General features: G+C 41.0%; 1 protein-coding gene across 2 annotated transcripts in view; it reads left to right on the forward strand.

The window, feature by feature from the left end:
* The first annotated feature begins 782 nt into the window (after positions 1 to 782).
* Positions 783 to 15,143, forward strand: part of LPIN2 (lipin 2) — an 82,441-nt gene continuing 68,080 nt past the window's right edge. Inside the window, exon 1 of one of the 2 annotated variants that reach the window (XM_059409295.1) lies at positions 783 to 939. The gene's annotated coding sequence lies outside the window, so the exon portion shown is untranslated. Of the gene's footprint in view, positions 940 to 1,033; positions 1,527 to 15,143 lie in introns of those variants that run through there. The other variant, XM_059409294.1, reaches the window with a different exon arrangement.

Below are 15,143 nucleotides of genomic sequence, written 5' to 3' on the forward strand. Positions count from 1 at the left end.
TCATAACCACAGAGGGGCCCTGAGACTGGCAGCCGGTTTTCTGGGTCCCCGCACAGCCCAACCACAGCACACTCCATCTGTGGGAAGAAATTGTGCGGCCGCCGGGCTCATCACGCAGAAGCTTTTTATGAATGCCTATTTTCCAAGATCCTCAAAGTTATATAAATTATCCCCGGAACGCATACTGAGAAATTAACTGACGTTTGGCAGTAACACATGCACTTCCATACATAACTTTTAATAATAACCTGCAAAAATATAAAAACCAGTGTGCAGTCATATACAGTTTTGGCCATCTCCCTCTAAAAAAGTGTATTTTTAAATGTGTAGCGGGGCGGGGAGAGTAACCAAACAGGCTAAAAGTGGATTATAGAACATTCAACTGTATACCTTTTTTTGCATTTTAATATTTATTCTTTCTGACAGTAGGTATCGAAGTTCCACGGGGTTGCCATGGGGACCAGCAGAAACTTTTTTTTTGGAAAAGTATACCTAGCGTTGAGCCGAGCAAGAGGCCAGCGCTCCGGGCGGTGCAGAGAAGGGAACTAGCAGCAGCTACGGCGCGTTCGGCTAGCGCGGGCCCGGGAAGGAGGCCGCTAGGGCGTCGCGCGGCCGGGAGGCGGCGGCCGAGCGCGGCGTCACGTGGTCGGGGAGGGGCCTGCGCGCAGCCCGCCCTCCAGCCGCTCGGCCGCCACAGCCGCCGCCGCCGCCGCCGCGTCCCATTCATGAGGGCCGCCCGGCTCGGCTGCGGCCCAGGCGGCTCCCGAGGCAGCGGCGGCGGCGGGCGCCCGGGCCTCGCGCGCGTCCTCAGCCGGCCCCGCCCCCTCAGCCTCCGGCGAGCCCGCCCTACCGGGCCGGTCCTCACTGTCGCCGTCCAGCCGCCGGCTCCCCTCGGCCGCCCGCGGGCGCCGGCGAGGGTCGGGAGCGGAGGCGCCGCAGGTAAGCGGACGCCCCGCCGGGTCCTCGCGCCACCGCGCGGCCCCCACGTCGCGGCTCGGCCTCCGCGGCGGGCGTCGCGTCTCTGCGCTCGCGGGCGGCCGGGGTCTCCCAACTCGGCGCGGTGCTGCCCTGCGGGGAGGCCGGGACCCCAGCCTCGCCGCCGCGTCACGCAGACACGGCCCCCAGCGGCGCCGCGGCAGGACGGGTTCGCAGGGTCGGCTGGGTTGGTGGGGGGAGCCGGGGCTGGCGGCTGCGGGGTCAACGTGAGGAAGGGGACGTGAAGACTGACTGAAACATTCGGGTGCTCGCGGCGCAGCCCGAGGTGATGGTTACTTCAGAGCCCCCAGTTCGCGGGTTTCTGGCGTGGAGGCTGGAGCGGAGGCCGAAGTGACGCTTGGCCGAGCGGCGCCCGCCGAGGAAAGCGCGGCTGGAGGCCGCGTCTCCATCCCGCCCCCGGCCCTGGGGGAGGGGGCGCCCGAGGCACGTGATCCGCATTGAAGCCAGGACTGGGGAAGTTGCTGTTATTTCTCCCCCGCGGTTCGTTTGCCCCGCGCCTCCGCCTCCAGGTTGTAGACCCTGTCCTAAGCGTGAGTAGTTTTTCCCTTCTCATACCCCTGATCCCTCGGCAAATCTCAATTCGTACCGAACGCGTTACGGTAACAGTTTTATAGTAAGGGCTCCTCTCTCAACTTTAAACCTGGCGGATCACCATTTTCTTCACTCGCCTGAACAAATTAAGACTGTTCTCATTGAGAATTTGGGATGACATTTTGAAGTCATAGTTCAGAAAAACAGAGCCAGAAAGATCAGCCTTCCTTTTAGAAAGTGCTAGAAGCCTGAATATTTGAAAATGCTCTGAAGGATTCCTTAAGCCGCTATACTAATTTTAATGGTACATTTCGGGATGATTTTCCAAACCTTTTTTTTTTTTTTAAAACTGAAAAAGAGTCTCTGTCTTGGTGTCAGGCCAGGCCCTGTTGAAGCTGTTTGCTCAGTAAAGATGCTCGCTAAGTGTTACTGTTTATTAAAATCTGGCCTGGCTGGTTCATAATGCTTTGACAATACAAAGTCAGTTTTTAAAATATATTTGAAATATTTACAAATTTAGTGGCCCGTGTGGTTTACATATTGAAGGTCTGATACTAATCTTAGTGGTTTAAGAATGAAAAGAGTAGCAGATGCTGAGGTGGGGAGCGTCAGAGCCCACAAGGTGCAGGGGAAGTATTCTGGTGGTCCCCTAGTGCAGCATCCTCACTTTGCCTGCAGGGCAGTCAACCAGGGGACTATACTCCTCCAGAGTATAAAAAGTGGGCCTAAGGCCACCTATGAAAGAGCACTGGCCAGTGCCTGCAGCTTCTTCCTTCCAATTAAATGTACGGTTAATTGTGATCTGTCAGACTGAAGTATAAGTAAATGTTGATAGAGATGGCTGTACAATGCTAGAATTAAAAAGATAGGTTCTGTTTTAATATGTGATAGCACAGCTGAGAACCAACAGAGCAGCTTTATGTTTAAGAGGAACTGGAAATGGGACCATTTGAAAACCATTAAACAGTATAGTAAAGCCACTGTTAAGAAACAATTAATAGAGTCAGCTGGGCATTGTGTCCTTCATTGCTCCAAGAATGTAGCAATGAAGATACTCATCACCCTGTACTGTAATTTTTGGTTAATTGGGTGGACTGTCTCCGGCACTAGACTGAAGGTCCTTGAAGGCCAGGCAGGCTTTGGTAGCTGCCTACTACCAAATGCAGAGCCAGCTTTTAGAAAAACCAACGAGGAGGTCTGTTGAATAAAGGTAGGAAGCAGCAGTCAGTGTTTGTGTGTCCTTACCAGTGACCTGAGAGCTGGTGGCACTTCCTGAATGAGTTCACTCAACTTTCCTGAATTGTGAGCGTTGGTTGAATAATCCTGATGGTGCCAGGCATTAGAGGTGGTAGAAGGTTAAATTAAGCTCATGACTATTATAGGGAACATTTTGCAATGTTTAGTTTAAATATTAATATTTAGTTTAAATATAGCTTGGTTCTCTGTGTCAACAGCTATTTCCTCTGGGTATGCTTTTTTTGTATACATTATTTCCTCATGTAAAGGAGCACAATAATACTTAGTTGGAAGCTTTGTCTTGGGAGATAGATTCAGCTGCCTGCATTAAGTGCTTAGTAATGTTAAATTAGGACGTTTTTCTTTAAGTCTAACTTAAGCCCACCTGCCTTTAATTTAAATCCAGTCCTTTTACTCTGACTGTAATAGCGCGCTCCCCCTTATGCACTGACCAGTCAATGGCTGGACAGTTGTTTGGGACATTTCTTTTGAAAGCCCATTTTTATCTGTTTTATTCCCTCATTTATAATAAGATATAACACTTCTGGCTGAGCCCCAGAGTCTAAACTGTCATTTGCCTTCTTCATGATGAAATAACTCACAGGTTAGTAGGGAGAGCCTCCAGTTGGCAGAATCCTATCAAATTGTCTTATTAAAACTTTGAAAATAATTATTACAGGCTGGAGTAGTAAGCTTTATGGCTATATCAGAAGGCCTTCAAGTAAGATTTTTTGGTGGCTTTCCTAGCAGTTAACTGCACTTTCTGGAATCCACCTCCCCTGCTGTCAGTTTCATTCTTTATTCTTTTTAGTAACACAGTATTAGTAACACTAAACACTTTACATGTGTACCCTCCTTACTCTTGAAGACAAATGTTGGGGCTCCTGGGTGGCTCAGTTGTTAAGTGTCTGCTTTCAGCTCTGGTCATGATTTCAGGGTCCTGGGATCTAGCCCCGTGTCTGACTCCCTGTTCAGAGGGGGGGTCTGTTTCTCCCTCTCCCTCTGCCCCTCCTCCCCCTCTGTCTCTCTCTCAAATGAAATTTTCAAAAAAAAAAAAAAATACAAATGTGGGAGAAAACTGCACTCAGCCCTGAGGTCCAGGTGGAACAACTAGGTGTCTCTGAGAGTCAGTGGCAACCTGTGTGTGGTGGGGCCATTCCAGCCCTAAGCTCCCTGTAACACCTTGCTCCTTACCATCCTCTGGAATCTAGGCCCAGATGGTCTGCCTCCGTTTTGAAATTCTGTGACTGGTTGATTCTGCTCTAAGTTTTCAGTCTATCAAAAAGGAAGAGAAGGGAAAAAAAAAAAAAAAAAAAGAATCTGTTAGGAGATCAGCTGTGTGGCAATGCAAGATAAAGCCCTGAATGTGACTTTGAGGATTAGAATGATGATAAGATACACAGTTTTTTAAATTAGGTTCACTGACTACAATTTAGATTATTTTTCCTCTAAAGCCCCTGAATACTAAATTTCTGTCATCCTATTTTTGTCAAGTTAGATTGGTGTTAAAATTATTACTAAGAAAATGAGGAAGAAAGGAGCTGGAAGTCATTGAACTTGTAAAGTGTAAGAGAACGGTTACAGCATTTGGCTCCTTTTGCTACCTTCATTTTACCTCTGTACAAAGAGAGTGTAGCTGAAAGTCCAGGTGGTTTACTTTAGAAGAAGGGTCTTTTAAGATTATTTTTATTTAGGTCAAATATGTGAATTGGGAGACTACATAAATGTGTTAGAAAAATGAAGGATTCACAGAAAGAGATCTTTTAAAAATCCACTTAGACTTTATGTAGCTATTTTTGTAATTTTTGAATTTAAAACTTTATTATGTGCTGTTTATATTTATCTGTAGTGTCCTGTATTTTCTAAACGAACCACCAAATTAGGCTTTTCTACCTTGGAGGAGAAGCATTGGCTCATAGGAAAGCCCATCTTGTGATGTTCAGGTAGCTATAGTATTGCCTTTATCCTATTTGTCAAATTTGAACAGTTTAGAAAGTCTTTATTTCTGTAGTTACTGTAGCTGATTTTATGAATAGTGACTTAGTTTCTTGCCTTTATTTTATTTTATATTCTTGCTTTTGTGCCAGTTCTTTCAATTTTATTATGTAGTAATATGTATATTTGTCTGAACCGCCTCAGAATTTTTCAACCAAGCAAAGTATAAATAAAATTTAAATGATATATAAATTCCAAGTTGTTTTCAACTCCTGGCATCTTTATCTTTTCAGTTTAAGAATAGCCAGTGATCCATTCTCCTCTATTTCAGCAAATACATTTTTCCCATCTCAGTTCTTTCATTTCAGTTTCCTCCCATCTCCACCTGCCCCAAACATTGAATCCTTTTCAGTACTCTTTCCTTGATGAATTTCAGCTGTAGGAGGAGTTGATCTTGTGTTACTTTGTGTTTGTTCTTAAATCATCTGTGGCTTTCCTCTAGCTATTAATCTGCATTAGAGTAAATTAACTATTGTCTTCTTAATTTTCAGACTCTCCCTGTGGCCTTCTGGCAGCGCTAGTTTGCCTTCTTGCTGTAAACGTGGAACTAAGGGGAGGAATATGGGAGAGACAGATTGTTGAATGGAAGTGATCAGAGGCTAGCCTGAAAGATTTGGCAGACTCTGGAAGAGAAAGTAGGATTTGAGGAGAGGAGCAAAGACCATTTACCCCACTCAGCCACCCAGGTGCCCCTAGGAGGAAAGAACCTTTAAATGGCAACACCTGAGGATAGGATCTGTTGATTTTAAAAGTAACTATGAGGGAGAAAGAGACAAAGGGATAGATCTTGGTAAATTGATGTGCAGAAAGCTCAAATAGAGTGAGCTGGGTTGGTTGTATAGACCTGTTACTCACAATGTAGTGGAAATTTTTTGAAGGTCTAGTGTGCTGTCTCTCTTTGTTTTGATTTTTAACTTTTTGGGTCACTTGTGACTTTAGTTGAAATTTTAAGTAACATCACAGGAGGTATAAAGGGACATGGATTTGAAGAGTTTAAGAAACATGATTAAAGGCATAGTATTTAAAAGAGAAAGGGTACCAGTATCTAGGTTTAAAAATTACTTGGTTTTGGTAGTCATAACTAAGTAATTATTAGATAAAGAGGAGAAGCTGAGCTTGGGGAAAGCATCTTTCAGTGATTTTATTCAGAGACAAAAAGATACGCGTATGGTACTGAGTAACTTTAGTGACCGAATTTCTGCTTTTACCTATTAAATAAAATGGAAGGGATAATTGATTTAAACATATTTTTTAAAACCTTGATTTTTAGATCAATAATAAGATGTCTTTTTTATAGAAAGAATCATAAACAAAAAATTCATTGGTTAATCTGGAATTGAGATCTACCTAAAAGCCTTTTTTATGCTTCTGAATAAACAGTGGAATTGTACAATTCCATGATGGTTCTGATCTATTCAGTGCATTATGATGTGACCAGAATTGCTCCTGGCAAGATACGTGTGTCCAGCAGTACTAGAGACTTGGTGTTTACTGATGAGGTGTCCAGATCAGTAGGTTTTGTCAGGTATTTGGGCATAATATATTACATTTAGCCTTTCGGGGCACTTGGGTGGTTCAGTCAGTTAATTTCTACACAAGTCTAGATTTTAGGGTTGTGAATTCAAGTCCTAAAAAAGCATAAGAGATAAATATAAAAGATTCTCAGACAGCAAAACTATCAGATGGTGTGAATTATGAACTCTGAAGTGGAGCTCTTTGAATTATGCTATGATATTATCCCCAATACTTGTCTGTAAGTTTATGATCTTTGTCAAGTGATGTGCCTTTTTTCTGGACCAACGTAAGTCAATGAATGTTTGGTTTTACTGAAGAACCATAGGGAATATACTTTTTGTTTCCTTCAGGATATTAAGTGTAATTATTTTTTTTTTTGTAAAATATTGCAAAGTGCCCACATTTTATATCTTTTTAAATTACTTTAGTCGCAGCATTTTGGGGTGAGTAATATTTAGCTATTTGACATTAAAATTACAATCATAACATGTTCACATATGAACTATATAGGAACAGGACTGATTTAGAGAAGTATCTAATACTTTCTAAATAGAAAGCTCTCTATTATATCTTCTTTTTTAAAGATTTTATTTATTTATTTATTTATTGAGTGAGTGAGCAGAGTGGAGGGAGAAGAGGAAGGAGAGAGAGAGAATCTCTTAAGCAGACTACGTGCTGTGCTGAAAGTCCGGCTCTGGCTGGATCTCATGACCCTAAGAATGTGCCTTGAGCCAAAACCAAGAGTCAGATCCTTAACCGACTGTGCCACCCAGGGGCCCTGAAAGCTATCTGTTTTATAATTTAGAATGTCTATTAAACAAATGCTTTATAAAAAAGGAGTAATCTTTTGTTGTAGGGTTTTCTAACTGGTTCAACAAATTCAAAATATCCTAAGTAGCAGTGTTTGAAAAGTAAACTTTTGGAATTTTGGTGTCTTTATACACTGTCCACTGTGACTGGGTCCGTAAAAGGGTGCTTTTGCCTATTTTTTTTAGATACACTGTTTCGAGGAGGTGTTTGATGTTTGTAAAAAATTATGGTTATTATTACAGTTACATGTTTGAACACCTTTGGGTGAGATATTATGCTTTACATAAATTATCTTTTAAGAGACACAACAACCCTGCATGGTAGAGGTAGTAGCTGCATTTTTAGGTGAAGACAGTAAAGCTGAAAGAGATTTGCCAAAGGCGTGCAACTGTGTTGATGTTGACCTCATTTCATTCCCCTTGCTCCCCTGCCACCATGCTGTCCAAGGACGGTAAGAATTCTCATGAACCTGATTGATGTGCTTAAAACAATTTGGAGGTTTTTTTTTTTTTAATTAGGTAGAGCCGGAGAACTTACTCTTAACATTAGCATCTATAAGCTGCTAATAGAAGGATAGCACCTGCTGTGTAGGAGCTTGGGTTTTTCGAAATCATTTATGTATGCAAAACCAACCATGTTAAGAGAAAGGCTAGCCAAGAAAATAGTAGAAGTGACCTGGTTGCACCACACCTTCTTGGGATCTGCCCCAGAATGAATTGTACGATAGGAAGCTGATGCTCCTCTGCCTGCCTTCTGTAATATGACCATATCCCTGGGCTGAGTTTGGATCTGATGTTTAAAACATGGCTCCTAAACTCAAGCTAAATTTTGGTCTCAGACTCAGCTTGAGAGGAAGGCAGTTCTTTTTAGTGTTGGGAGGAAGAAATGGGCTCAGTTGGACTTTTGAGACCTGGGATGTCGGTATACAACATGATGTCTTCTTGAAGGATTTTCCCTGGTAATTTTGATTATTCCTCATATGTGAAGTGTACTCCATAATCCCTGGGTGATGTGGGACTGGACTGTGTGTAGGAGCCCTGAGTTAAAACATTTCAGAGTTGAACAGAACTTCCAGCTTCTTAACTCCATGTGGTAACACTTGTCCCATCACATTGTGGGTAGCCTGCCTGAATCCTCTAATACTGTTGAGTATCTGAGTTTGTATTTTTGAACAGATTTGTATTTTATGAATTGGCACTTTCTTCACTATATTATTGTACTCACTTGGTAACTACATCTGCAGATAGGATTCTCTCTGATGGAATTTTAATGGTATTTTACTTACTGTAATTGAATAAATAAGTGATTTGGCATATTTATGAACTCTTAAGTACAGAATAACTTCTCATTAAACAGAAATATATTCATAGATCTTTAGGAATTCCCAAATTCATGATTACATGTTTGGCATATAGTTACTCAGTTGTCTCTTCTGTAATATGGAGATAACAATACCTACTGATAGCCTGATTTTGAGGATTAGATGAGGTTGTGTATTAAACCAGAGCCACAAGCCACCTAGAGGTCCAGAGGCAAGGTGGCAGCCTAGGATTTCTAACTAGACAAGACACCAGTGTTGAGAAGCACAGGGCCAAAAAAGAAAAAAGGTGAATAGCACATCTCTCTTGCTTTGAAGTACCATATAGTCTCATAGGAGAATTAAGTAAGTCTATTTCTGTATCAAGCAAACTTTTATAAAACCAGGTTGGGAGAGATTGTGAAGGGAGTACTGCATGAGAGATTGAAAGTGAGTCAAAGGAAGTATCTTGGAGTGAACTTCTGTGCTTATATTTTTGTTAGCATGAGAATATATTTAGTTGAAAGATGTTTGTGTTTGCTTAAAACTTCCTTGACCCAGAACTTTTACCTCTATAGTATTAAAATAGAAAATTTATTTTTATTAGCAATTTTGTATATGAGCTTTATGTACAACATATGTTCGCACATTTAAGCCTTGTGATTTTTGCCATCATTGCATCTCTTGCTCTTTGAATTATGTTGTCTAAGACTATAAGTGGAGCCCTTTCATTGTGGCTGGAAAGCAGAACTGTCCTCTATATCGACTGTATATAGTGCAGATGAATGCTTTAACTAAACAAACAAAAAACTGTTGCTGACTAATTCATAAAATCTCTAACATTTTCTATAAATTTTAATAGCTGATTATCATTAAAATTTCCTTAGATAAACCTACATGAAATTTCATTTTCTACTATCTGAAAATGGTGGTTAATGGTGGAAATTTAAAAAAATCTTTTGAGTGTCATCCTTTTCATTGTTGGCTAAAGTTTTTGCTAGTATCTTTGACATAGAAAGAAAAGGGCTTCTGTGTTAGGACATTTCCCTTTTCCAAGTGAATGAACTAGATGACTTAATAAGAATTTTATATTTTTAAATTTCCTGGTTCATTTGTTTTGTTTTAATGAGACATACCTAAAGCTCGGTGCTAATGCTGAGAGCTGGAATAGAGTTTTCCTAATTAAAAGCAAAACAAAACAAAAACCCACAGTGCTCATATTTGGAGGTTTGGGTTTTTTTCTCCAGTTTTTATTCCTCATAGATGAGGTTCTTTATTGTAAGGCTGCATCAGATGATAGTTGTATTCATCTTTTAATTTTTTTCATTTTTTACACTTTTAAGTATACTTTATATCTAAAAATTCAGATAAATTCAGATATTACTTTGAGATATATAATGAAGAATACCAGTCTCTCACTGCTGATTACTGCTTTCAACTCCTTTTTAAAATATATTTTTTAAAAGATTTTATTTATTTGGCAGAGATCACAAGTAGGCAGAGAGAGAGGGGGAAGCAGGCTCCCTGCCGAGCATAGAGCCCCATGCGGGGCTCAACCAGGACCCTGAGATCGTGACCTAAGCTGAAGGCAGAGGCTTAACCCACTGAGCCACCCAGGCACCCCACTTTCAACTCTTTTTATGTATTTCTTGTGAGCTTTAATTCCATGGGTGTATGCCTAAACTACTGTAGCTTGTTTTTTAGGTTCTAGACATTCTGTGTGGATTTCCTTCTATGCTAGATGAGGATTCATCTCTTACATAACCCTCACACGCTTTTCCTTCTATTATAATATTTAAAGTTCTCAATATTCAGGATTTATGTTTTCATGGCCAAGTACTGTTTAAAACTAAGCCTATGCAATGATTTTATTTCTTCACCAGTTCAAATTTTTGTTTTCATTGAAGTTAATTGTTTTATTGGGATTAATCACAAATTCAGGCCACCAGTTTCTGACAGTTACAAGACTTGAGTATTGAACTCACCTGCATCCCATTAAATTCTCACCTATGCCGGGCCTTCTTTCTCATAGATAGTTTTCTGTCAGTCTGCTTCCTCATTTTGGTGGGCACATCCCCCTTTAGCTTTTTGACAGAGGGTTCACAGGAGGTCAATTCTGAGACCTTACCTGTCTGAAAACTTATTCTAGCTTCATACTTAATTGGTAGGCTGGCTTTGGAATTGCTAGAGTAGAAATAGTTTTCCTTTAGAATTTTGATTTGTTTACTCTTGGGAAATACCAGGCTTTTTAATTTCTGTTTCTCTCTCCTTCGCTCTCTTTCTATCCTTTCGCTTTCTCTTCCAGTTTTGCTTTTCTGTTTTTTATTTTTAGCAATTTTATCTCTTTTTAAATTCTCTCCTCCTTCTCATATTTTGATGAAATGCCTTCATTTGTGATTTGCAGCCTTCGTCCCTGTACCATCACTCTGAGGGAGTGACTGGAACACTGGGAAATGCCCTCCTCACCTGGCTTCATGGTGGACCCACAGTCCTGGCCTTGCTTTGTACACTCATGCCTGGCTAGTGGGCATGTTTGTTATGTTAGTCTCTGTAAGTCAGAAGGATATAAGAACACTCAATATGTGGATGTTGCTCCAATCTGATGAAGCCTTATCCCCACAAGCAGAATCATCTGCAGCTCTGTGTCCTCATGAGAAGTTTGGAAGGTAGCTGGCATTGAGATGCTCTACCTCTGATTGAAAGTACAGTGTGTGTCCTGCTTTGTATAGCCATGCCCACATGGTGATTTCTGAATCCTTTGCCCTTAAACTTCAGAGCCTTTAACATGGTCTGTTGGCATCTTTCCGTTGTGACTGCCTTTGGTGGAGCCTGCTACAGTGCACATACCTCTCCACCTGGTGCTGGGTACTTGGTAGGAATTCTCAATTTGGAAAATCGTGTTTTTGACTCTGGGAAATTGTCTTATAGTTGTAATGCCTTTTTTTTTTTTTTTTTAACATACTTCTACCAGTGTGGGCGCTTGTTTTGAGCACTGCCTCTCTTTCTGATCCTCCATTTTTTTTCCTCCATCCATTTTTTTGTCTTTCAAAAACTTGACCACCTTTCATTTTCTGTCATTTCCTCCAAACTTTCTCTTTGTACTTGTGAGTTACCCCTTTTGTATTTCTTTACTATTATAGTGTATAACAAAGTACCACAGATTGGATGGTTTAAACAATAGGAAAATTTATCGTCTCTCAGTTCTGGAGGCTGTACGTCTGAAATCAAACTGTCGGCAGGGTTAGTTCCTTCTGAAGCCTATAGGGAAAATCTCTTCATGCCCCTCTCCTAACTTCTGGTGGCTAGCTGGCAATTTTTGGCATTTTTTAGCTTGTAGATACAGTACCCTGATTTCTGCCTTCATGGTCACATGGTATTCTGTGTGTGTGTGTGGGGGGGGGGTCCGAGCTTCCCCTTTTTCTAAGGAAGCCAGTCAGATTGGTTTAGAGTCCACCCTGATGATCTCATTTTAACCTGATTACCTCCATAATTATCTTATTTCCAAATAAGTTCACATTTTGAGATATTGAGAGTTAAAACTTCAACTTAGCAGTTTTGGGGACACAGTTCAACTCTGAATGATGGGTTTTAAGAGGGAGTGAAGATAAGTATATGACATCCTTTGTATTCATCAGAATGTGTAGTTATCATAATATTTATAAAGACTCTAAATCACATCTGTCTTCACTGAAGATCAGAAAGCAACTCTCAGGAAGTAATTTTTAGATTGAAGTTGGTGATTTTTGTCCAGATTCATGTGACTGTTAAATTTCTGCTGGTTTCCTGAATGTTTAACTACTTAGTATTTGAGTTACCTGATTTGCCACCTTTGCTTTGTTTCTAAAGTAGTTTGGAGGTTAGCAACATGATTACAGCAGTGTCTGGTGAGAAAAAATCTTAAGTATATCATGACATAGCCAGGTTCCGATGCTGTCTTCTGTGTTAATTGTACTCTTTGTTTTTCAGATCTGAACCTCCCTGAGTTGAGTTTGATTTTATGAGTTCTGTCATACATCTTTTTTGGTTTTGGTTCCTCAGTCCCTTTACTTAAAGTAAGGGCTGAAGCTTTAGCCTTTCCCACCCTTCATTACTTTCTGGCAACATCACTCTCTTTATTTTCCTTTATAATAGTTATCCCAGCCTGGAATTTTACTTTATTTTTTATTATTATTTTTAAGTATTTTATTTATTTGTCAGGGAGAGAGAGCAAGCAAGGGGAGCAGCAGGCAGAAGGAGAAACAGGCTCCCCGCTGAGCAAGGAGCCCAATGCTGGACTCAATCCCAAGACCCCAGGATCATGACTCAAGCAGAATGCAGATGCCCAACTGACTGAGCCACCTAGGCGTCCCTATTTTTTATTTTTATTTTTTTTTAAATTTCTTGTCTCTCTTTTCTCTGTTAGAATCTAAGTACTGTGAGAGCAGGCACCTCATCAGCCAGGTTCACTGCTTGATCTCAGCTCAGAATCTAGAATAGTGCCTAATATGTTAAAGTAGATACTGCTTTTAAACAGGTCATTGAGTTGAAGTAAGCTTTATTTCCCAACATTCCAAATGTTGCTTCACTGAGTTGCTGTTGCTCTTGGGGAGGTCCTTCTCTCTTGTTGCAGTAGCTCAGTGTACAAGCCCGCTTGTTAGAACACAGTGGTACAGCCTTACCTGGCATTTGTTTTGCAGAGCTACCTAAAACTAGGCCATAACTCAAACTGGAGTAATGGATGGCTCTTAACAGTTGTGGTGCAGTTGGCGATGGCTGCTGTCTCCACAGCTTCTCCCTTTATCCACCCAGATGTCCCCCCAGGCTGTTAGAGGGTGGTCCCCCCCTAACATTTCTGAAAATTCTACTAGGGTCCCAGTAGTAGTTCGCAATAAAGCAAGGCCTGAAATTTGAAAGCTGTGTTTTTATTGGCTTCTGGTGGAAGACTCTCATCCATCTCCACAGCCTCTCCCAGTTTCCTCAGGAGCCTCTGCAAACACCAGTATGGGATTCCTGGAATTGGGAGCATGTTCTCTGCATGGCTGCACAGGAGTTCACATCCCTGCTTCTTGACCTCATGGTTGTCCTGTTCCATTTAAATGAGACAGACCCAGGCAGTTCCAAAGAGAAGAATGAAGAACTGGTGAATTTGTGCTTCCTGATCTAAAACGTATTTCCCTGGGAAACAGGCAGGGGGTTGCTGCATTCCTGAGAGTTAAATGCAAGACAGATTACAAGCGTTGTTAAAAACTGAATATGTGTTACTGGAGCTGGTCACTTTCATTATTCAGTTATGTAAGTGGATGGATTGGCACTTTTTCCCCCTTGTTTCTTTTTTATTAGTATGCTACCAGTAATCAAGGAAGATTTTTCTCTCCACCTACAGTAGGAGTCACTGAAAGATGGTTGATGCAGTGTGTGAGGTTGGTCAAACTGTATGCAGCAGAAGTCACATTTAACTAACATTGTGGCACTGTCTTGATTTCATCATGGTACCCTGAAGGGTTATAGGGAAATGCCTTGGCTTCTTTTTTTTTTTTAATTTTTAATTTTTTAATAAATATATAATGTATTTTTAGCCCCAGGGGTACAGGTCTGTGAATTGCCAGGTTTACACACTTCACAGCACTCACCATAGCACATACCCTCCCCAATGTCCATAACCCCACCACCCTTTCCCGACCCCCCTCCCCCCAGCAACCCTCAGTTTGTTTTGTGAGGTTAAGAGTCTGTTATGGTTTGTCTCCCTCCTGATCCCATCTTGTTTCATTTATTCCTTTCCTCCCCCCCCCCCCCAAACCCCCCACGTTGCATCTCCACTTCCTTATATCAGGGCAATCATATGATAGTTGTCTTTCTCCAGTTGACTTACTTCGCTAAGCATAATACCCTCTAGTTCCATCGACATCGTTGCAAATGGTAAGATTTCATTTCTTTTGATGGCTGTGTAGTATTCCATTGTAGATGTGAGATATATATATATATATATATCACATATATATATGTGTGTGTATATATGTGATATATATATATATCACATCTTCTTTATCCATTCATCTGTTAATGGACATCTAGGTTCTTTCCATAGTTTGGCTATTGTGGACATAGCTATAAACATTCGGGTGCATGAGCCCCTTTGGATCACTACATTTGTATCTTTAGGGTAAATACCCAGTAGTGCAATTGCTGGGTCATAAGGTAGCTCTATTTTCAACTTTTTGAGGAACCTCCATGCTGTTTTCCAGAGTGGTTGCACCAGCTTGCAGGAAATGGCTTGGCATTTTGATGGTGCTCCACAGGTGATTGCTATAGCTTTGACCTCACTAATATCCCTTTGAATTTCAGTTAGGTTTAGAAAATATAAGCTCCAAAAATGAAGTATAAATATTCATGAAATGTTGAATCCAGTATCTGTCATGCAAAAGTTAACATTTTCCTTTGAAATTCGTAGGCAATTTTGAGAACCTTGTGCCTGTAAGTTTTCTGAAAAACAAATGATGCTCTCTGTGTCATGTGAAATAGATATGGTTCACTTGTCTTGGGATATATGTATGGTTTCTGATAGATGCATACCTGCAGACAATCCTGGGATGTGAGCAAATACTCATTTCTTTCCTGCATCCTCACAGTGCCTGTTGGGATGGGGGTGATAGATAATGACGATTGATGGACATTATTCATGAGGAAAAATACTGTTTAAATAAAAGAGACTACATATTATGAAGTTTGAAGTTCACGCATAAGATCTAATACAAGTATTCCGTTTTCCATCCCATTATAAATGAAT

The sequence above is a fragment of the Mustela nigripes genome, chromosome 8 (assembly GCF_022355385.1).
Source record: "Mustela nigripes isolate SB6536 chromosome 8, MUSNIG.SB6536, whole genome shotgun sequence".
NCBI lineage: Eukaryota > Metazoa > Chordata > Mammalia > Carnivora > Mustelidae > Mustela > Mustela nigripes.